The following is a 24,617-nucleotide window of genomic DNA, read 5'->3' on the forward strand; positions in this document are numbered from 1 at the left end:
TTTGTATCTTTCTACAGCTCTTGTATCTTTAGGCTCTGTGCAACAAAGCATATGTGAGTTTTGTCATAGATGCAGTTGGATTTCAAATAACTGTGTTTACTAACTAGGCCTTTGTCATAACCATACAGCTAAGGGTAGCCTAGAATTCCTCCTTACCTGTAAGGGGTTAAGCAGCTCAAATAACCTGGTTGGCACCTGACCAAAAGGACCAATGGGGAAAGAAGATACTTTCAAATCTTGGGCGGGGGTAGGAGGGGAGAAGGCTTTGTTTTTGTGTGTTCTCTTGGGAAGCAGAGAAGCATCAGGTCAGAAAACTCTTCCTCCTATAAACCATCCTAAAAGTCTCTCATATTACAAAAATTGTAAGTAAAAGCCAGGCAAGGCGTGTTAGAGTATCTTTTGTTTTGCTTGTGAATTTTTCCTTTACTGGAGGGAGGTTTATTCCTGTATTTTGTAACTTTGAAACTAAGCCTAGAGGAAGTTCTGTTGTGTTTTTGAATCTTTTATTACCCTGTAAAGTTACTTTCCATCCTGATTTTACAGAGGTGATTTTTAAATAAAATCCTTCTTTTAAGAACCTGACTGATTTCTCCATTGTCCTAAGACCCAGGGGTTTGAGTCTGTGATCCCTTTGTAACCAGTTGGTTAGGATATTATTCTCAAGCCTCCCCAGGAAAGGGTGTTGTAAGGGCTTGGGGGGATATTTTGGAGGAATAGGAACTCCAAGGGGTCCTTTCCCTGATTCTTTGTTAAATCACTTGGTGGTGGCAGCGTACCCTCCAAGGGCAAAGAATTTGTGCCTTGGGGAAGTTTTAACCTAAGCTGGTAGAAATAAGCTTAGGGGGTCTTTCATGTGGGTCCCCACATTTGTGCCCTAGAGTTCAGAGTAGGGAGGAAACTTTGACAGCCTTGTACGTTTGTATATAGCTACCTTTATACACAGCTGCTGCTTTAGGTTCTGGTGGCTTCTACAACAGAGGACAGGGAGGCCAACTAAAGGCTGAACTATTTAAAGGATGTTACTCAAATCCTATACACAACCCCGTACTTTTCTAACCACTCCCCGGGAGGATGATCTGTCTTTGAGAAGTGCCCATGGGACACTGTATCTGCACAATTTTTTTTTATAAAACCCAATTCTGCCCGCACGCAATCTATTAAAGATCAAGCTCTAACTTGAGCCATGTAGGTCATGTGACTACAAAAGCAATCTGTTTAGCAAAAAAATAAAATAAAAAAGAGTCCAAACAATCATCATGTGTTCCCTTTCAAAATTGAACCAGCCACAGGAGTTGAGACTCTGGCAACTTGGCAAGCTGTCAGCTGGCACGACCCATGAGAACTAACACAGCACCTCCCTCTCTAACCTTGCATAAAACCCCGCTCAAACCAAGCACTGTGGGGTTCTGCTACAGTGTTTTGCTATCAGTGAAATCTACAACCTCATACCTAGTAGAGGCATCACTACATGGGGTGGAAGGTTTTTAGTTTTGAAAGCATCTTTATTTTGGGCGGGGCGGGGGGAAGATGGACAGAGGTTTTACTACAAAATGAGTTTTAGGTTAAAGTTGTATTTTTTTAATTAGCACCATGGTAGCAGCTAGAGACCTGACTGAGATCAGGGCCCGCCACTGTGGTAGATTCTGTGCAGTCCCTGACTCAGATGCTGGGGAGGGGATGGGTATTCCACTGAGCACTGCTGGACACAGCAAGAGTGAGTCATTGTGTACAAAGATGCACCAGTTTAAGTCAATTTAGTTAACCCTCTACAGGACCCATGCAGACACTTCAAATCGATTTAGACTTGGCTTGTATTGATTTAGCTTAATTTAGTAAGGAAACAATTTTTGCTAAACATCTACATAAATCAGGTTTAAATCAAACTATGAGTTTTCTATTTGTTTACCTGCATAGGTTTTTAAACCAATATGTATTAAACCAAAGTAACTTTATATGATCAGGCTCCTATCTGTGTCCAAGAGAATTAAAGGCTAAGATCCAAGGCAACATGTTTCCCATAGAGATAGGGAAATAGTAATGTCGTTGGACAAGGCACCAGGCAGACCTCATCTGGAATACTGTGTGCAGTTCTGGTAACCAAAGATGAACCCACATTGACTGAGGTGCAGAACAGGGCTCCTAGGCTGATTGGGGAACAGGGTGACCAGACAGCAAGTGGGAAAAATCGAGACTGGGTGGGGGGTAATAGGCGCCTATATAAGAAAAAGACCCCAAAATCGGGACTGTCCCTATAAAATCGAGACATCTGGTCACCCTATCAGGGAATGGTGCTCCCATCTTCTGAGAGGAGACTGAAGGAGCTCGGCTGTTTAGCCTGAGCAGACAAAGGCTGACGGGGTGGTGGAGATCTGGTTGCTCTCTCTAAGTATATTGGAGGGTTAACCCCAGGGTGGGAGAAGAGCCACAGAAGCAAAAGGACAATGCTGGCATGAGAACCATTGGGGATAAACTGTCCAGGAATCAATTAAGACTGAAAATGAGAAGAAGGTTTCTAGCTATCGGGAGAGGGAGGTTCTGGAACAGCCTCTCAGGAGGATGAGTGGGGGGCAAAACAACCCAGCTAGCTATCAGTAAGGGTAATTAATCAGCAGAATAACAGACCAAGGGTTGTGGTGGATTCTCCATCACTGGAGATTTTTAATCAAAATGGGATTTTTTAAACAGATCTGCTCTAGTTCAATCAGGAATCAAGTCAGGGCAGTCCCAATGGCCTGTGAAATATTTTAGGTCAGACTAGATCAGTGGTTCTCAGCCTATTTACCATTGTGGGCCGCATTCAATATTACCTGCCTGGCCCTGAGGATGTCACATGAGCCGCAGCTCTGTGCTGATTGGGCTGCAAGCGGCCCGTGGGCCATAGGTAGAGAACCACTAGACTAGATGATCACAGTAGGCCCATCTGACCTGAGCATCTATTAATCCAGGTTTAAGATTAATTTATGAATGGCATGATACAATGGGGTTGCTTGCAATAGCAGGGAACTGGACTCAACGACCCAGAAGGTTGCTTCCAGTCCTGTGTTCCTATCTTGTTTACACACACACACAAGTTGTCCCCCTTTAACTCTGCTGGTGCACAACCCTGTTAGCGTGGATGCAGTTATATTGCTATAGAAGTGCTTGTATGGTATAGCTATGCCTACATGGGACACAGAACAAGCTATATCAATGCCTGGCACCTTTATACTGGTTACTAAAGGCTCTTTAGCCTGGAAGAGGAAGGCAGAAAAGACAGTTCCCTTTTTTCGTAACTGGTGTTCTTCGAGATGTGTTGCTCATGTCCACCACTCCACGTTAGGTGTGTGCGCTCGCCACATGTACCAGAAGTTCTTCCCTCAGAGGTATCCACAGGGGACCAACTCTGGCACCCTCTGGAGTGGCACGTGTATGCCGTGGTTAAGGGGTGCTGCTGGCTCCCCCCACCCTCAGTTCCTTCTTGCCGGAAACTCTGACCATGGGGAAGGAGGGCGGGTCATAGAACGGACATGAGCAACACAGCTCGAAGAACACCAGTTATGAAAAAAGGGGACTGTCTTTTCTTGGAGTGCTTGCTCATGTCCATTCCATTGTAGGTGACTCCCAAGCAGTAACACTGGAGGCGGGTAGGAGTTCATGGACGTGTCAGTTGCAACATAGGTCTGCCAAATCCAGCATCATCTCTTGCTTGCTGAGTGATGCGTAGTGAACGTGTGTACCAAAGACCACATCACAGCCCTGCAGATGCCCTGGATAGGGACATGCCCAAGGAAGGCTGCCAAGGACGCTTGAGCACTTCACTATAGGCAGCAGCTCGGCCTGCGCCAGCTCATAGCAGGTCTGGACGCACGTGGTGATCCAATTCGAGATCCTCTGCAAGGACACCGGGAGACCCTTCATCCTGTCTGCTGTCATGATAAATAGCTGGGTTGACTTGCAGAAGGGCTTGGTGCACTCCAGGTAGAATGCTAGGGCATGCCGGACATCTCCTCATTGGTTGAGCACAGCTTCGGACAGAACACCAGGAGGAAGATATCCAGGTTGACATGAAAAGGGGACAACACCTTAGGCAGGAAAGCCAGATGAGGTCACAGCTGGACCTTGTCCTTTTAGAATACCGTATATGGAGGCTCTGAAGTGAGGGCCTTAAATCTCGGACTTGTGCCTCGCCGAGGTAACGGCTACAAGGAAAGCAACTTTCCACGACAGATGGGAAATGGAACAACAAGCCATAGGCTCAAAGGGCAGGCCCATGAGCCTAGAGAGAACCAGGTTGAGGTCCCATTGTGGAACCGGGTCCTGGACCGGCAGGAAGAGCCTTTCAAGGCCTTTTAGGAACTGGACAGACATCTCATGCGAGAACATCAATTTGCCCTGGACACGCGGGTGGAAGGCCGATATGGCTGCCAAGTGTACCCTGATGGAAGAAAGTGCGAGACCGTGGTGATTTAGATGGAGCAGGTAATCCAGGATGGACTGCAGAGACAACCATGTCGGGGAGATGCTACACTGACACCCAGCAGGAGAAATGCTTCCACTTTTCCAGGTAAGTCACTCCAATGACACTTTCTGTTCTGTCTGGTGGCAAACAGGTCAACTCGAGGAGCCCCCCATTTCTGGAAGAGCACCTGGACAACCTCCGAGTGGAGCGACCACTCATGGGGAGAGAAAAAGGACCTGCTGAGGCGATCAGCCAGCATGTTCCAGATGCCGGGGAGATGCAAAGCTTCCAGGTGGATCCCATGCTGGATGCAAAAGTCCCACAGGCAAAGTGCTTCCTGAAAGAGCACCGACGAGCATGCTCTCCCTTGCCTGTTGACATAGAACATCGAGGCCATGTTGTCCGTCAACACCTGCACTACTCAACTGGACAACTGCGGCAGGAAGACACCACATGCTAGGCAGATGGCTCTGAGCTCCCTGACATTTATATGTAATGCCAGCTCCTCTGGAAACCACGTTGCCTGGGTCCACAGCACACCGAGATCTGTTCCCTAACCGAGGTCTGAGGCATCCGATATCAGGGAGACCATGGGCCATGGACTCTCAAATGGCACTCCTTCCAGCACCACCCTTGGGTCGGTTCACCACTGCAGACAGTAAGTACCTTCGGCGGGATCGTGATGACCTTGTCCAGGTGATCCTCAGGAACAGACTGTCATAATCCACAATTTAAGAGGCTGCATTCTGAGTCTTGCATGGCGAACGACGTAAGTGCACGCTACCATGTGCCCCAATAGCCTGAGGCACACCCGGGACGTGGTGTGCAGAGATGCTGGCAATGAGATCCAACATTGTCCTGAATCTGTTCTGCAGCAGAAAAGCCCTGGCCCAAGCAGAATCGAATACTTCGATAATCCCGGTCCAAAGGATAGAGTTAAACAAGCAAAAAAATCAATGTTAATCAACAGGCCAAGGGCTCGGCATGCGGCTTGCAGCACGGTGACACTGAGCTGGACCTAAGTCCTGGAGCGACCCTTGATGAGCCAGTCGTTGAGGTACGGGTCAATCTGGATACCCCAACGTCTGAGGTAAGCTGCCGTCACCAACATGCACTAGATGAACACCCTCGGGGCTGTTGCAAGGCTGAAAGGGAGCACTACAAATTGGTAGTGAGCGATCCTCACCATGAAGCACAGAAAACATCTGTGCCTGTGGAATATTGATATATGAAAGTAAGCATCCTTTAAAATCGAGGGCAGCGTATCAGTCCCCCAGATGGAGGGAAGGGTTGATGGAGGCCAGGGAGACCATGCAAAACTTCAACTTCTTGAGACATCTGTTGAGGCCTCGCAGGTCTAAGATGGGCTGCAGACCCCCCTTGGCCTTTGGGATTAAAAAATAGAGGAAGTAAAACCCTTTGCCCCTTAAATGCAGCAGGACTTCTTCCACAGCTCCCACCTGCAGAAGGCCCGGCACCTCCTGTGCTAGCAGATGCTCATGAGAAGGGTCCCTGAAGAGGGACGGTGACGGGGAGGTGGGAGACAGAAATAAACTGGGAGGGTATCTCCCCCTGCTACTGTGCTGAGGAACCACCGGTCCAATGTTATAGAGGCCCAGGCAGGGAGGAAGGGGCACAGGCGGTTGGAAAATAAACAGGGGAGCAGAATGCAGGATCCAGGCTGGAAGATCACCCTCGAGTGCACCCTCAAAACGCCTACTTACCACTCTGTTGGCTACAGGTGGAGCTTGAATGAGAAGAGGATGCTGGCTGGTGGCCTTGCTGGTGCTTTTAGGCCTTGCCCTTCTTACAGTGAGGCTCCGACCGAGGTTGACTTCCAAACCTCTGGGTCTGTTGTGGCTTGAATCGTTTCCTTGCCGGCCCTGGGGTATACAGGCTCAGAGTACGCAGGGTTGCCTTGGAGTCTTTCAGGCCATGCAGTTTTGTGTCTTTGCTCAGAGAACAGCACCAGGCCATCAAACGGAAGGTCTTGGATGGACTGCTGAACCTCCATTGTAAAGCCCTACAACCGTAACCAGAACGCCCGCCTCATGGAGATGGCCAAGGCCATGGTTCGGGCTGTAGAGTCTGCTGCATCTGAGGCTGCATGGAGGGCTTCCCTTGCCACCGCTTTGTCTTCCTCAGAAATAGCCAGGAATTCCTTCCTGGGTTCCTCGGGCAGCGAGTCCAAGAACTTGGCCAGGGACTGCCAAAAGTTAAAATCATAGCAGCCAAGTAAGACCTGGTGGTTGATCACTCGCAGTTGGAGTCTGGTAGGTGAATAAACTTTTCTTCCAAAGAGATCAAGCCTCTTTGTTTTTGGGTTTCACACCTGGTTGGTCCTGTCTGTCATGCTCATGGACTGCAGACACAACCAGAGAGCTTGGGGCAGGATGTGTGTACAAATAGCCGTCCCCCTTACCAGGGACGCAGTATTTACGCACTGCCCGCTTGGAAATGGGGGGCAGTGACAAAGGCATCTGCCACAGAGTATTAGTCATTTTTGCCACTCCGTCATGCACGTGCAATGCCACCCTGGCAGGGGCCACTGAACTTAGCACGTCAAAGAGGGAGTCTGAGGGCTCCACCAACTCCTTGGCTTAAAGCCCCAGGTTTGAGGTGACCCTCTTTAAGAGCTCTTGATGAGCCTTGGTATCATCCTGAGGGACTGGGGGAGAGAGTCCCGCAATCGCCTCCTCAGGCGAGGATGAAGAGACAGTGGCCTTGCCACCACCTCCGTCGCCTCCTGCATGGGCACCTCTGCCGCAGCCGGGTGACTCTGAGGGGTCTGCTTTAGGGTCACATCTGTGTCAGGGGGTGGGTGGAGACAGTCGCTGACCGCTTGTCCGATGCCCGAAACCGACCTATGCTCCCGTGAGGGCTGTGAAACCCCCCCAGGGATTCCAGAAGTCCCAGGGGGCAGGCCACTGGCCCTGAGTCCATGCTGCACTGGGAGGCGCTGTGGAGAATGCCAGCGCCTCTGATAGGCATAGATTTTCTGCAACAGTCACAGGGTGGCCCTGACCCACTTGTAGGGACTCCTCTTCGCTGTTGAAGCCCAAGGAGGAAGGTCCGCGTCCAGGGGACCAGGATGGTGCCAAGGCCGTCTGTCTACCCTGGGCCCATCGGTGCCAACTCTGGAACTCCGCTGAGGATTTGCACCAGGGCAGTGACCCTCGGCGCCGTGATCCTGCCACCTGGTGCTGGCATTCAGCAGATCATCAACGATAACCCGGCAATCTACACCTGACGCTTAGCGAGTGGTCCATTGAGCAGGAACGGGAGAGAGTAGGCCACTGTACCGGGGATCATCGGCGCACCCGCAGTGAACCATACCTGCGATCCAGTGACTGGTAACAGAGTTCCCTGGACCGGTGGGTCGAACCGCTGGAGCAGTGCCACACACTGGGGGTGCGGCTCGGACGTTCCCGGCACCAGGGCAGTGGGACCCCTGCGGGTCTGCACCATTCCACTGGCGATCGTCTCCTCAAGCCCCAGGAGTGCTGCTCGGAGCCCGGGGACCAGCGCCAGGGACTCTGATGGGTGGGCCACCCCGTGTCTGGGGCATGGTGGCTCTGCACAGGCGAGTGCTGGCAGGGCACTCCCTGTGGTGAGGAGCAGTGCCACACTGATGGGCACCGTTGGAAGGGTCCCAAGGCAGGTTTTCCCCTGGAGCGGGGTACCTCCGTGGCTGGTGTGGTCAGCACCGGTAGGGACAAAATGTCCTTTGTGGCCTGAAAGGCCTCCAGTGTGCACGGCATCGCCGGGTGCCGAATGCCTCTGCTGCTTCCCAAGGTAGCAGGTGAGCCCTGGAGTGGGCTAGCCCGCTCAGCGGGAGCTGCGGCCTGACCTCCATCTGAGGTGAAGAGCTGCCCTTCGCAGGTCTTTACTTTCCTCCGGCCCTCCCCTCCCAGCCTTTCTTTGCTTTCTAGCCGGTACCAGGAGGAGGATCAACACCAGTCCACAGTCAGCACTCGCGGCGCACTCCCCACCGAAGCCACGGTGCCGGGAGCGGAATCCGATCTGGACGGCTCTGGGGCCGGTGTAAGTGTGGACTCCATAAGGGGGGAGAACGTACCGCTCCTTTTTGGTCCGTGGTTTAAAACTTTTACAAGTCTGACACTTGTCACTAACGTGGGTTTCCCCCAAGCACCTCAAACAGCTACTGCGGTGGTCACTGACTGGCATAGGTTTTCTATGTGCAACAGTCACATGGTTTGAAGCACAGGGACCAGGGCATGCCCCATCAGGGACTACAAACTAACAGTAAACTACACTAAGGGAACTAAACTAAACTATGTACAACAAAGTTTGCAACGAGCAGTTGAGAGGAGAAAGCTTGCCAAGAAAAGGAGACATTCCAGCACCATCACTGGTGGTAAGAAGGAACGGCGGGGGAGGCAGCAGTGCCCCTTATACCGTGGCATATGCACACCACTCCACAGGGCACCAGAGCCGGTCTCCTATGGATACCACTGAGGGGAAAACTTCTGGCACCGGTGCATGTGGCAAACACACACACCTACAATGGAATGGACATAAGCAAGCACTCACAGAAGAACAAGAACCAACAGCTGGAAGTAAAAGCCAGAAAAACTCAAATTAGAAAGGCGGCACGGATTTAACACTGCAGGTGATTACCGTTGGAACAAACTCCCAAGGGAAGGGATGGATTCTCCATTTCATTAGGTCTTCAAATCAAGATCTGGCTGCCTTTCTGCAGCAAAGTGCTGGGCTCAGTGCAGGGGTAGCTGGGTGATAGTCTCTAGCCTGTGCTATCCTAGATGCTCTAATGGTCCCCTCTGTTCTTAAAAATCCTATGACTCTATATTGGTTTAAAAATAGATGTAAGTTGACTTAGGCTCTTTGTGCCTCATCTTCCCATCTGTAAAATGGGAATAATTCCCTCGCACATGGAGTGTTGTGAGGATAAATATAATAAAGGTTGTGAGGCACACAGTAGCGGGGGGCTCTATAAAGTAAAACTGTACTTTATACCATACTAGCCTAAACAGTTTTCAATGGCAATACCCTCTGGGTACCTCGCTCACAATGCTCAGCTCCCCAGAATCACCACCAGTAGTTTGCACTGGGATAGTAAATAGGGGTCTTAAACATGGATCACCACCCCACTTTGCTAGGTACTGCACAAACACAGAATACAAAGATAGTCCCTGTCCCACAGGGGCAAGGCCTCATGGGATCTTTGTGGAGAAAAAGCCACATGATGAGGCTGCCAAAGAGACAGTGAAATATCCTCCAGCTACATATACCTACTTGGGATTTCTGATGCCCAATTCCTGTTAATTTTAAACGGGAACTGGGTTTCCGAATTCCTCTGGCAGCTTTTGAAGAGATCAGCCCTGTGTGTGTTAAGATGGAATTCAAGGCCTGGAGCAATTGCTAATCACGGTGAGAAAGAAAGAGGAACCAAGTGCATGTAGCTTAACTAAATGATGACTAATAGGGATATAGCCACCTATTTTTGAAGCACGTTAACCCTGAAGGAAGAGAAGGATTTGGGTGCAGTGCAAGAATCAGTGGGTGAAATTCTCTGATCTATGAGATGCAATCTAGAGCAGTGTTTCCTCAGCCTTTTCATTTTGATGGCCTTATTCCAAGTCAAAACTTTACCTTCATCATAAGCATATTGATGATAATCCTGAACATACTGGGGTGTGTGTTTCAAGAGGTTTCATAGAGTTTAAGGTCAGAAGGGACCATTAAAATCTATTCTGACCTCTAGGGCACAGGCCAGTACATTTCACCCACATACACCTATATTAAGCCCAAAGACTAAAGTGAGGTTACATTCAAGTATTTCAGCCCTCAGGAGGCTAAACTGCTGTGAGCCCCAAGCAGGGAACAGGAGAGACCATCAATGCCCGAAGCCCCTGCGCTGGCAGGGAATTGCTGAGATGAGCCGTGCCCAGGGGATCCCAGCAGGCCACCTGCGCCCCATGCTGCACAGGAGGGAGAAAACCCCCAAGGTCGAGCAGTGAAGTAAGCCATCCCAGCTTAGTTTGCCGTGATTACTGCACCTACCCCCAGGGCTTTTGCTGGCATAGGAATGTTGCCCAAACCCAAAAAGCACAAGCCGATCTCCCCCGCAAGAGGCGCAGCTATGCTAGAACTCTCTTGTGCGGGCCTCCTCTAGTACTCGCTTAACAGCTGACCTTGAAGGATTGGAAACAGACCATGCCAGAACGACTACAGCTATCTCGCTCTCCTGGGGGAAAGCCCAGACCTGTTTGGAAAGGAAGGGTCGGACTGGAAGAACCAGACTGAGAGGCAGCAGATCTGGGCTTTGCTTGGAGAATATAAACTAGTTCTGTTCCTGTAACTTAAGACAGGCCTTCCCTACGTACTTCTGCCAATGGTCAAGGGAGTGGTCTGACTGAGTAGTACCAACGAAAGCCTGTAGCGTAGAATAAGGTAAAGTGTGAGCTTAAACCACAACAGCTATTCCAAAATAGCCCCCGTGCGGACACTTACGCTGAACAGACGTTCCTTTTTCCTGTTTAGCTGACTCCAAATTCAAAGTGGATTACACAAGAAGGGACCTCCTAGATTATCACATCCAGTCCCTGCTATCGCAGCCAACTCCCGCTTAGGATCCTGGCAGAAACGTATCCAGCTCCATCTTCAAACTAACTGGGGTGTTTGTTCTCAACTGCTGCTATGGGGAGGCTGTTCCAGAACCTCCCTCCTCTGATGGCTAAAACCTTCCTTAACGGCCTCAGCTGATTCCTGACCAATTTAGCCGCACTGGTTCTTGTGGCGACATTGTCCTTTAGCTTCAATAGCTCTTCTCCCTCCCTGGGGTTCTCCCCTCCACGTATTTAGAGAAGGAACAACCAGATCCACTCTCAGCCTTCACCTGACCAGGCTAAACAAGCCTGGCTCTTTCAGTCTCCTCTAACAAGATCAGCTCTCCATTCCCCTGATCAGCCAAAGAACTGCTCTCTGCCCCTAGTCCGCTACACTAAACCAGAGAAAGGCACTCTTCAATCAGCAGCCCTAGCGGAAGCTATTCTGCAACAGTCAATTTCCCTGAATAGATCTAAATGCTGACGCTATGGCAGCATCGCCAACCCCCGTGATTTTATCAAGAGTCTCGCAATATCTGCCATTTTTCATAAAGCCTCAGGCTCCCGGCATCACATGATGGGGTTAGTTAGAATGTCAACTTTTTTTTTTTTTAAATGAAAAGAGAAGATACCACCCTTCACAGTTCCAAGGGAAAAACTTGAAAACGTGACACAGCTGCCCCCTAAAGACTCAGAAACCAGAGGACAAAGACCCCAACGTTTGTTAAAATCTCCTGATTTTTAAGCCAGTCTCACACTATGGTCGTGCTCAAGCGCTGATTTTTTGAACACATTGGTAGAGCCCTGCGGGGATACAAAATTTGTACCTGCATCCGATCCGCAAACATGGTCCACAGATAGCAGCAGATTTGCAGGGCTCTACACACCGGCAATATTGAGGTCCTCACTGGAGACCTGCTGAATATTCATTGCGTTGCCAGATTGCCTGTGTAAATCTGCAGTAATTTTCAAGCCCTTGACCTCTTACCAGTACAGTGTCTCAAGTCTTGGTGGCTTGATAAACAGCCCTCCCTCCCAATCACTTCCTTTACACTGCCAAGTAGCGTACACTGTTCTCCATGCTCAGTCATGCAGGCAACCCAATTAGTAACCCAAAAATGGCCAGCTATTCAAAGAAAGGAGAGTTCTAAAATGAAACAGATCTCAGCTTGTCTGGGACAGCAGATAACCTGAGCCAAACTGCTCGGGGTGCGGGGGCGGGGAACTGCTCCTTGTGTAACCAACGCAGCAACACCTGCACAGAGCCTGAGCCAATCGCTCCAGGGGGCAGCGAGGGAGCTGCCCCTTGCGTAACAGACATAGCTATCTACCTAAGGAACTTACACAGTCCTCATTACTCTAGTATCTGAGCACCTGAAAGTCTTTAATGCATTTATCCTCGCCGCCCGTGAGATAGAGCAGTGCTGTTATCCCCATTTTACAGATGGGGAAACTGAGGCATAGAGCGGCTAAGTGACTTGTCCTGGGTCACAAAGGAGGTTTGTGGTGGAGCAGGAACCTGAATCTCCCATGTCAGAAGTTAGTGCCCTAACCACTGGGCCACCCTTCCTCCCTTGGAGGACTGCCCCTTTGGACCTGAGCAGCTGCCAAGGACTTGAGTGCTGAGATCAGAGGGCTCCATGGCTTGGATCTTTGAACACAACGCAAGGGTGGCTACATCGTAGAACTGTGGGCAGCATTTATCGAGCAGTTAGAGCAAGGAACCGGGTTCTCCTCTTGGTTCTGAGCGGGGAATCTCAACCTTTCAGTGAGGGCAAGCCCCTAGGGAAGCCATTCATAAAAATAAAGGTCATTAAGATCCTTCATTCGCACACACCACAGCTGAAGGCCATGTTTCCGTGCAAGGACCTGAACTGCAGAGCAAGCACCCACTTCACCAGCCTCGCCGCAAAGTGTGCATTTCAGGGTTACTCATCAGCTACGGTTCTCGAAAGGACATGAATCAAGATGATGCCAGCGGCAAGATCAAAAACATTCTCTGCTATCGCATGTGGAATAAGATATTCCTACTGGTGTGAAAGCTAAAAGCAGTATCTCCCTGCTGGGGAGAGTGGGGGCACTGGATTAAACAAGACGGGGCAAGACAGAACAGTGTAGGAAGGTGCAGGACTCAAAATCACGTGAGTAGAGCACTGGGCAGCTTTATGGAAGAGGCCCATCTCAGATGTCCGCTGCAGCCGGTTGGACTGCCATTCTCGTTCCGATGGAAAAGCATTAAGCAAATAGGAAGGCTAGGGCAGCATTTCCTGAAGGAGATCACACTCTGGATTTCTCCACTCTCTCCGGAAGCTCTTTCCCCAGCCAGATCCCCTGGGATCCTTGGTCACCACATCTCCCGCAGCTGGGTCATAACAGAGGAGAGTGGCTGTCTTGGCAGTTAAATAAATTCATAGATTTTTAAGGCCAAAAGGGACCATTAGACAATGTAATCTAGTCTGACCTCCTATATAGCACAAGACCCAGTTACCCTGTATGGAGCCCAATATCTTGTGTTTCTCTAAAGCATCTTCCTGAAAAGCATCCAGTCTGGATTTGCAGATACCAAGAGACGGAGAATCCATCCCTTCCCTTGGGAGTTTGTTCCAATGGAAAGTCACCTGCACTGTTACAAAAAAAATACCTTATTTTTCTTTTGACTGAATCTGGCTTTGACTTTCGTCATTATTATTATTGTTGTTTTTATTACCATCGTGCCAGTCACGAACCAGGACCCCATTGTGCTAAGTGCTGTGCAAACACAGATTTATTGGTTCCTGTTCTGCCTTTCTCTGCTAGGTTATGGAGTCCTTTACTACACAGTATTTTCTCTCTGTGAAGGTACTTAAGCACCATAATCAAGTCACCCCTTGACCATCTTTTTGAGAAGCTAAATAGACTGAGCCCCCTGAGTCTCTCACCGCAAGGCATTTTTTCCAGCCCTCAAATCAGCTTTGTTGCTCTTCTATGCACCCTGCACTGAGCTCTCTTCAAGGTTCATATTGGTTTCACTTTCTCCAAATTAAATGTGCTCAGTTTACAAGATGGTTTGGATTTTTTTGAACTGCAAACTCACCCCAGGATCTGAGTCACTCACACATCCTGCCCAGGAAGAGAGAAATTGAGCAGCCCGGACTCTGCCCTCAGCGACCTCCTTCGCATTGCCTGCACACCATGCCCTTGGCAACACAGAGGGAGGGAATTTGGCTCAGCAAGCGGTTGCAGACCTGTTGAGCAAGAAGGGTGCTATTTAAACAGTTACTTTCCAAAGCAGCACCATATTTTTCATGCAGTCGGCAACAACCAAATCCAGCGCTCTTGGAAGGAGAAAATGAATTGCCTTAACAGAGTGGCTGGTGCTACCACCATGTGGAATCCCTCTTGCAATCAGAGATCAGACTTGCCTACCAGCATAATAATAATTGACATAATAATCTCTTTGCTGAGGACTGCATGCTCAGAGCTGCCTTGCTCGATTGATGCCTTGATCCTGGTTTTGTAAGTGGAGAGAGTAAGTTGAAGCCCACATCTTCCACAGAGGCTGGCAGAGCTCAAGCTCTGGTGAAACAGTGAAACAGATGTGCTTACCCTCTCCAAATAGGCCGAGATCCTCCACGAGTAACGCTTTCTACCACCTCCAGTTAGCTAGGAGACTCCATCCCATCCAGGACTCAGCTATTCCCCCCTTTGTCACTTCTCAGTTGGACTCCAGCAACGCGACATACCTGGGCATGAACCCTTCGGAGCGGAGGAAACGTCAAGTACAGAAAACTGCCACAGCACATCTCGCCACCCATTCAGGCTACCACACGCACATCAGCCCCGTCCTCCACACCTTACACTGGCCTCCTGCAGAACTTCTAACCAAGAGCAAAGTCTCAGTCTTTATCTGCAAGGCACTCCGTGGTCCAGGCCCAAGGTATTTAAAGGAGCCGCGATGAAGACCACAGTTAACAACTCTGCTCCTCTGGCACAAAGTAGCTCTCTACAAGAAGGGTAAAGCTCGCCCGTGCAGGAGCTCAGAGACAGGTCTGATGCTGTGGAATGAACTTCTCCAGGACTAAGGACCATTACAAACCTCCCCACTTTCCATTCCAACAGCCAGGAACAGTTCTTTGACTTTGCCTTCTCTAACAAACATGTATATTTAAAAAATCCAAGACGCCTCACCTACCAAAACAAGACATTCCTCTGAACCATGCTTCTCCCCCTGGGAGAAAGGAAGAGAGAACAAACACCTGACAGGGGTGTAGCTGCAGTCACTGTAGCTCTGCTGGAAGGCACTCACATACTACAGCAATAGTGGGGTATAAGAAACTGGACAGAACTGATTAGAGCTGATCAAATTGTCGCTGAATGATTGAGAAAACAGTGGCAATAAGCGTTTGCCCTTTGGAACATAGGAATCACTGGGTCAAACTGAAGGTCCACGTTGTCCAGCCTCCAGTCTCTAACAGCGGCCAGCACCACATGCGTGAGAGGAACCCCCCGCTTACAGGATAAACTGCCCAAGGAAAAAAGTTTCCTCTTTACTTCTGAAAATTAGAGATCAGCTTACGGCCTGAAGCATGAGGTTTTCTCTCATTTCAGTATTTATTGAAACAACTCTGGACATTTTTGTTATATTCAGACTAGAAATAAGGCACAGATTTTTATCACGGAGGGGGATTAATCATTGGAACAGCTGACCCAGGGATGGGGTGGATTCTCCATCACTTGGAGTCTATAGTTCAAGACTGCACATCTCACTAAAAAGATCCACTCTGGCTCAACCACCAAGCTGGGCTGGAGGCAGAAGGGGCTGGGGGGGGCATTCTCAGGCCTGTGTTACGCAGGAGCTCAGACTGGATGGCCAGAATGGTCCCTTCAAAATCCAGGAGAGCTTGAGTTTTTACACTACCAGCCATAGCACTGCACTGAAGCTAGTGGTTGCATTTAATATTGCCTTTACCCAATACAGACAAAGACCATGAGACACTCGGGTCCCTTTGTAATGTTATGTTAGGAGACAGAGCCAGTTACGTAATACAAATTACAAACAGATGCACCAATATTAACATGTGTATTGTAGTAGTATCTGGAAACCAGCTGAGCTGGGGCCCCCACTGGGTGTGCACAGTCCCCAACCAAGATCAGGGCCCCTCACCGCCCGGGTGCTGGGTGTCACGCTGACCCTGACAAAGATTGGGAGCGCTCTCCATCATGCTAGACACCACAAAGAGCCCCGCAAACTGAGATTGGGGGCTTTCCATCATCTTGGACACTGGACAGACCTCAATGGAAACTGAGGGGGAGCCCATCATGCTGGGGGCAACATAGACCCTTTGGAGTTCAGGGGAATCCTCCACTGTGCAATGTGCCACACAGATCCCCCTGGCTGAAACTGGGATGGGGGGCCCATTGTTCTGGGCAGAACCCAACACATGGTAAAAGACCATACCTGCTCCAAAGACATAAAAGATGAAGGAGAAGATGGAGGCACAGCGGTAAGGGTGCTAGTGAGAGACTTAGGAGACCTAGGTTCAATTCCCTGCTCCACCAGAGATCTTGAGCATGTCTCCTAGTCTCTCTGTGCCTCAATTTGCCCATCTGTAAAATGGGGATAACAGCTCTGCTCTACCTTACAGGGCATAATTATTAGTTAAACTGGAGAAGACGGGGATTAATATGAGAATCGAAAGATGGATAAGGAACTGGTTGAAGGGGAGACTACAACAGGTCATAATGAAAGGTGAATTGTTAGGTTAGAGGGAAGTTACGAGTGGAGTTCCTCAGGGATTGGTCTTGGGACCAATCTTAGTTCACATTTTCATGAATGACCTTGGCATAAAAAATGGACGTGCGCTAATAAAATTTGCAGATGACAAAGTTGGGAGTTGTTGCCAATACAGAGGAGGACCAGAATACCATACAAGAAGATTTGGATGACCTTGAAAATTGGAGTAATAGAAATGCAATGAATTTGAATAGTGCAAGGTCATGCACTTAGGGTAGGGGTGGGCAAACTATGGCCGGCGGGCCGGATCCAGCCAGTCAGGGCTTTGGATCCAGCCTGTGGGATTGCCACCCCCGTGGCGCCGCGGGCCCCGCACCACTCCCAGAAGCAGCCCGCACCAAGTCCCTGCAGCTCCGGGGTGGCGAGGGAGGCAAAGGTCTCCGGGCGCTGCCCTCGCCTGAAGGCACCGTACCCCACAACCCCCATTGGCCGGGAATGGGGAACCGCGGCCAGTGGGAGCTTTGGGGGAGGTACCCACGAGCGAGGGCAGCGCGCTGAGCCCTCTACCCCCCCTCCCCCAGGGGCTGCAGGAACGTGGTGCTAGCCACTTCCAGGAGCGACGCGTGGCCCGGTCAGGCAGGGAGCCTGCCTGAGCTCCGCTGCGCACTGCTGCCATCCTGGAGCCCACACCCCAAACCCCTCCTGCACCCTGCCCCCCAGTTCCCTGCCCTGAGCCCCCGCCGCACCCCTCTTGCCCCCCAACCCCCTGCCCTGAGCCCCCTGCTGCACCCCACACCTCTTCCCACACCCCAACCCCTGCCCTAGCTCTACATTCATTGTCCTGCATGCTATTTCCCCACCCAGATGTGGCCCTCGGGCCAAAAAGTTTGCCCACCCCGACTTAGGGCCTAACAACAAGAATTTTTGCTATAAGCTGGGGACGTATCAGTTGGAAGCAAGAGAGGAGGAAAAAGAGCTGAATATATTGGTCAATCAAAGCATGACTACAAGCTATCAATGTGATGCAGCTGCGAAAAAGGCTAATGCAATCCTAGGATGCGTAAGGCAAGGTATTCCCAGTCGAGATAGGGAAGTGTTAGTGCCATTATACAAGGCACTGCTGAGACCATGTTTAGGAACAATGAATTCAAACTGGGAACAGGTGCAGAGAAGGGCTACTAGGAAGATCAGAGGAATGGAGAACCTACCTTACAAGAGGAGAGGTAAGGAACTTGATTTGTTAAGTTTAACCAAATGAAGGCTGAGGGGAGATATGATTGCTCTCTATAAATACATCAGAGGGATAAACACCAGGGAGGGAGAGGAGTTATTTAAGGGCCAATGATGGCATACACAAAAAGGATATAAAAAGGCCACTGATAAGTTTGAGCTCGAAATTAGACCAGGTTTCTAACCATCAGAGGAGTAAAGTTCTGGAATAGCCTTCCAAGAGGAGCAGCAGGGGCAAAAAAATTAAACTTGTTTCAGTACTGAGCTTGATAAGTTTGTGAAGAGGATGGTACAATGAGACTGCCTACAATGGCATGTGGCTCTTGGGAGATTGCTTTAAGCAAATATCTCCAACCGCCAGAGATGGGACACTAGATGGGAAGGGCTCTGAGTTACTACAGAGAATTTTTTCCCAGGTGTCTGGCTGAAGGGTCTCAACCACATATTCAGGGCCTAACCGATCACCATATTTGGGGTCGGGAAGGAATTTTCCCCCAGGTCAGATTGGCAGAGACCCTGGGTGGTTTTCACCTTCCTCTGCAGCATGGGTCACTTGCTGGTTTGAACTAGAGTAAATGGTGAATTCTCTGTAACTTGAAGTCTTTAAACCATGATTTGTGGACTTCGGTAACTCAGCCAGAAGTTAGGAGTCTATTACAGGCGTGGGTGGCCTGTGATGTGCAAGGGATCAGACTAGATTATCATGATGGTCCTTGCTGGCCTTAAAGTCTCTGCGTCTATAAACATGTTCAAGGGGAGCAGGAGGTTTCTCAGGCACTACAGCAATACGTGGGCCAGGTAAATAGAGAAGTGGATGAGACAAACTGGCAGCCAGGATAACTGGCAGATACTACAGTGACGAGGGGGTGGTCCTATCAGAAAGACAGACAGACTTCTTAAGCAGTCAGGAGCTGCGACTGCAACACCCAGCATGAGTGGGCTTGCAATCACAGCACAGCGACTGCAACAATGCTCGGCCAGAGGAACACAAAAGCAGCCTTTGCAGATGGAGTCCCTTCCATTTTTGTTTACTGCACGTTGTTACTGGGTTATTCAGCTCGCAGTTGTGCTGGTGTGTGACCCTCTGACCCCCTTCGCCACTGAGCAGCGAGCTTAATTCTGAAAGCCAGCTGTGTTTTGCACCACACGTTATCTCATCCTCCGCCCCTTCTCACACAAGGAACGATGCAGCAGAAGCAGCCCGATGCTGACATGGAGGAATCCAAGGCAAGAAGGCTCAGCTGATCAGCGACAGCTTGCAGCACAGCAGAAGTTACTTGTCATTGCAAAGTGCTCCCCCCATATGAGAGAGTGCACATGGGGACTGCACGTTTGCCTGCAGAATGCTCCATTCTCCCTCCCCCTCGCACACTCTTGTATATGTGCCTGCAAAGTACTTCCCCCTACACGTGTGTGCAAAGCACTCCCCCTGCACTCTCACGGGAGCACCTGCAAACTGCTCCCCTATGCACACACCTGTGCCTGCAATAAGGTGACCAGACAGCAAGTATGAAAAATTGGGACAGGGGGTGGATGTAATAGACACCTATATAAAACAAAGCCCTGAATATCAGGACTATCCCTATAAAATTGGGACATCTAGTCATCCTAGCCTGCAAAGCACTCCCCCCATTTGTGTGGGTGCACACACACCTGCACACTGCTCCTCACTGCATACGTATACTCATGTGTGTGCCTGCAAAGTATTCCCCCTGTAGATGTCCATCTGGCATGTGCAAATTGCTCCCCCGTACACACTTGTCTGCAAACTGCTCCCCCCTATAAATATCTTCCACGATCCACTTAAAATCCTCCCTTCCACAGTGCCAGGTGCAAGGGGCTGTATTAGCAGATTCCGAAATCAGCTGATGGTTATGATCCTAGCTCAGAATTGCTCTGGCTTCACCCTGGAAGTCAAAGATGGGAGATTAACTGCCTCTCTACCCACTCCAGTGCAGAGCGACTGATGACAGAAACCCCCAAGTTATCCCAAGGAAAAAAGAGGGGAATTTCACAGGGGGGCTACAAGGTTGTTGTCCAGTGGCTCAGGATGACATTTGGCCACCACATAGAAGACACAAATATAGAAGCAAACTTAGCATGGCAGAACGTTGCTGAGGCAACGGCCTTTGTCCCCCAGGGGATGGTGCTGCATTCTGCCCCACTCTCCAAGATCCAAAACACACATGCTGGCTGGCACTCCAGATGCCGGCACTGATACCGGAGCACTCCACTATCAGGCAGCACAACCTCTGCAGGCACCAGGTAGGATTACTGGCTACCTGATGAGTAATCCTCCTATGGCTCTCTGGGCCTGGATCTCAAAGCACTCTACAGACATGAAGGAAGCCGCAAAGTCTCTGGGTGAGATTGGCCTTATCCCATTTTTTTACAGATGGGGAAACTAAGGCACAGGCTGGCCATGCCCAAGGTCACATAGCAAGTCAGTGGCACACATGGGAACAGAACACAGGAGTCCCACTTGATCCCCACTCCCCTCAAGGATGTGGGAACAAAAACCAGGCTTCCTGACTCCTTATTCTGCCCGTTCTCTCCTCTAACTACTAGACCTACCTCCTCCTTCCAGAGCTGGGAACAGAACCCAGGAGTCCTGAGGACCCCAGCACTGGTCACAGTGCCAACACCTAGATGTCCTCAGAGATTAAATCACTACCATTTCTCCCAACTATTACTACCCTGGTAAATCATTTATTAGCATGACCCTTTAATAGCCACACTCGAGGGCTTACACACCCTGCTGCCCCACAATCATTAACTGATCAATGTTTATATAATTAGCTAATTAGGCTTTGATTGAAAAAAAAAAAACAACTTTCATCAGACATCTCCTGAAGACAAACTACATTGTATTGCAAGCCAGTAAAGGGAGAGGGACATTTTATTTCATACCACATATAGCACAGCCGCTATACACTGCTCTACAGTGATCCCTGCAGCCAGGATAAGCTGTCCTGATCCTGAAGCCAGGGAAATTGCAGACACATTATGCCTTAAAGGAGACTCCATTATGGGTTTGACACAGAATCTACCAGGTCAGATTCTTTGCCCTGGGTTATACAGAGCTGGTGGGATAATAGCATTATTTTCCACTGAACATTTGGATCCCTCCCACACACACTGAAATTTAGATACCAAAAAATATAAGCCAAAACCAGAAATAATTTAATTTGAAAGTCACATAATGGTGCCTCATGCTCCCATTCTCCTCTATAGGCCAGCCTCCCTGATCAGAGTATGTCTCCCATGATGCAACAGTCTGCCCTCTTGCAGAAGGCATGTGGTACATAGATCATGGTAATGCCTGGCCACAGTGCATCTTGGGAGATGTAGTTCAGTTGCCTCATGCTCCCTTCTCCTCTCTTGGCCGAGTTCCTTGGTCAGACTACATCTCCTGTGATGCAGCACAATGTCTCTTCTTGAAAAGGGGAGGCAATGTATCATGGGAGCCCACAACCAGTCAGGGAGCCTAGTAAACAGAGAATGGGGACATGAGGCAACCAAACTACAATTCCCATGAGACACTGCAGCTGCATATCCAAATCAAAACATTTTAGTTTTGGGGCATTTGGCTTTGTGACCAAAAGAAAAAAAAAAAACAAAACAGTGTTCCATGGGAAGCAGACAATTTTAAACAAAAATTATGTCTAGCCAAAAACTCACTTCTCCATTAATAAAAAGAAAAGTTTTGACAACAAAATTTCAGCCAGCCCTAGTGTTCTGCAGGAGGCCAGACTAGATGATCAGAATGGTCCCTTCTAGCCGTAACAACTATGAAGCCCACTATGGAAATAAAATCTGTTCTCTCTTTACAATCCAGCCTGAAAGGATCTTTTTGCAAACACCTTTTCTGCTTAAAATATCAGATCTTAAAACACAACTTCTGTTTTGCCAGAGGTTATTTTGGAAGATGAAGGAGGTCTCTTTGGAAGACCATGCAGGGTGGGAGCTCTCTCAGTCCTTATCTGAGGGACTGAGTTGACTGAATGAAAATTAACTTAGTTAAAAAAAGAGAAAAAAAAAAAAAAAGGTCTTAATCCAGGAGCAAAAGAGAGTACAGATCCTCATTTCCCTCTTAAGTAGGAGTGGGCCTAGAGGAAACAGCTATGTGGTCTAGTGGGTAAAGCACTGGACTGGGATTCAGGATTCTGTTCCCAGCTCTGCCACTGGCCTGTTGGGTGACTGTGGGCAAGTCACCTCCCTTTCCTGTGCCTCAGTTTCCCCATTTGTAAAATGGGGCTAGAGCTACTGACCTCCTTTGTGAGCTACTTTGATGTCTACTGATGAAAAGTGCTATAGAAAAGCTGGGTATAATTATTATCATCAATTACCCTCAAATTGTTATATACATGTGTCTGAGCATTAAGAACTGCACTACTCTTGCAGCCTGGGGGCACTGTCTGTGAGGATAACACAAGACGGATGAACTAAAGTCAAACATGCCCCTGTAGATTTGAAGTCTGCAGCAGCTGGCTGTGCCCCCAGCCCCGTTCCATTCAGAGCCCGAATCCCTGACACAGCAAAATTGAGGTTAGAAAGCCGCTGTCAGTTTCAGAGGCAAGGAAGCAGCTGGGAAACAGTCCGGGAGGAAAGGCAGCATGGTGCAAGTCAGCACTGCAAGGAGCAGAAAGTTCCTGGGGAAGATACAAAGCTCTCAGCTAGGCAGGGTGGGACCTGGGCGCATGAGAAGCAGGCAGGACAATCCGTGTCCTGGGCTGAAAAGGAGCCCCACATTTCGGCACAAGAGAGGCAATGGGGAAGCTGTATTGTGAGGAGAGCTCTTCCCACCATGCCATCCAATTCTGAGCTCATGGGGGAGCAGCATGATCTGGGAGTGGGGGTGGTGTATGCTAGATTGGAACTAAGGAGACCTAGATTCTTTTCCCAGCTCTGCCACTGACCTGCTGTGTGACCCCAGGCAAGTTTCTCTCCTACCTTTTGTCTATTTAGACCGTGAGCGTCTCTTCAGGACAGAGACTGTCTTTCACTATGTGCTGGTGGGGTGCCTAGCCTGATGGAGGGCCATGCAGCACCCGGTCCAACAAGACCCCATCTTGGCTGAGGGGTCTGTGCAACGCCCAGCACAATAGGACCCTCCACCGATCTTGTCTGGGATCTTCAGTTGCTACCATTATACTAATTAGTAACAACATGTTACAGCAGGAAGATCAGTAAGAATATGCTCCAGCGACTTCAACACGCGGGAGCAATGCTCCATTCACACAGCGCCAAGCTGCCAACTTCAGAGCTAAACACAGAGACCTTGCCCCATGAGCTAAATCTCAATCACGGGGGGCAGATCCAGTCTTCCCCACATCTGCTCAGACGGCTGCATCCTCTCCAGTTGGTGACCACTGTGAGAACCAGGCCCACAAGCCCACCCAGCTGATGGCCATCATGAGCCCCACTACAAACCATGCCCTCCTGTCTCAATAGACGGATCAGTTTTCCCACTGTAGTAGTACATCTTTTCCCCTCATCCCATTATGTCCCTCCTCATTTGCTGCTACCCAAATCAGACCCTGAGCTCCAATCACAGAGCAGAAAGCCAGACACACAGAAGTTAGCACAGAAAACAGGGCCCTAGAGATGACGCCCTCCCAATACATACCAGCACTAGGCTCCCTTACAAATCTGAAGGCCACTTCCAGACCCTACCTCCCTTCCCATTACAGACCAGTACCTGAAAGAGGACACAACCAGTATGATCAATGGTCTCAACCATTCTGAGTGGTCCATGGGATCAGAGAAGGGGTCCTGTTGGGGAGAATGGTCTGTATCATGGGGGTTGTGAGGAGAGACCAATCCAAGGCTGCCAGGCAGCACATCACAAGAGATCTTTCAAGATGTCCATGTCTGCAATCGAAACAGATGACTGGTGTGGCACCAGCAACCCCGGAGTGATAATTACCAGGCAATGAATCTTCACTAACTTGAGAGTTATGGCTGAGATCGCATCACACGTGTACAAAGACAGCCCTGAAGGGCTACATGCTCAGGAATGCTGCAGGTGAAAGCTTTGTTGGTATTAACCTTAACTCTGCCCACTCTGTATCCCCAAGCCCTCACAAAGATGCCCTAAAAGAAAACCATGCCTTCTTGTCTAGTCAGGTATGCCAATGGGTATGGGATGATATAACCCACACACCCTCTTCCCGAGGCAGAGTCCTGTACTGGTATACCCTTATTATTAATTATTATTATTATATTAAGCCTTCAAGCTTACAGCAATACAGATGAATTAACCCCGCCCCTGCACTACAAACTGTGCCACCCCAATAGAGACTAGTGCAGGTCCTATACACTACACACCACAACCCCATTTTCCCAACATGGCGCATTACCCAAATACCACAGACTTGTCCATCCTTCCCAATATAGCCCAGTCTGTCCCCTCTCATTACAACAGCAGAAGACCCACACCCAGTCCATATTGAGGAATACAGTCTGGTCCATATTGAGGCAACAAGACCTACGGATGACTCCATATTATGAGGATACAGAGTACTCAATTCAGAGAGATGGAATTGCTCCACGGTGTCAGAAGGCCAAGGACAGGTCTACACCAAGAGATCGATACTAGTCCATATTAAGGGGTAGAGAATCTAGGTCTGGGTCCCTATCACAG

General features: G+C 49.5%; 1 protein-coding gene across 6 annotated transcripts in view; it reads right to left on the reverse strand.

The window, feature by feature from the left end:
- Positions 1-24,617, reverse strand: part of PC (pyruvate carboxylase) — a 236,720-nt gene that overhangs the window by 210,222 nt on the left and 1,881 nt on the right. The window contains exon 2 of one of the 6 annotated variants that reach the window (XM_073351712.1): positions 14,102-14,252. The exons of 4 other annotated variants lie outside the window; for them this stretch is intronic. The gene's annotated coding sequence lies outside the window, so the exon portion shown is untranslated. Of the gene's footprint in view, positions 1-11,855; positions 11,908-14,101; positions 14,253-24,617 lie in introns of those variants that run through there. One more of the 6 variants, XM_073351713.1, reaches the window with a different exon arrangement.

Source organism: Lepidochelys kempii, chromosome 7 (assembly GCF_965140265.1).
Source record: "Lepidochelys kempii isolate rLepKem1 chromosome 7, rLepKem1.hap2, whole genome shotgun sequence".
NCBI classification, from domain to species: domain Eukaryota; kingdom Metazoa; phylum Chordata; order Testudines; family Cheloniidae; genus Lepidochelys; species Lepidochelys kempii.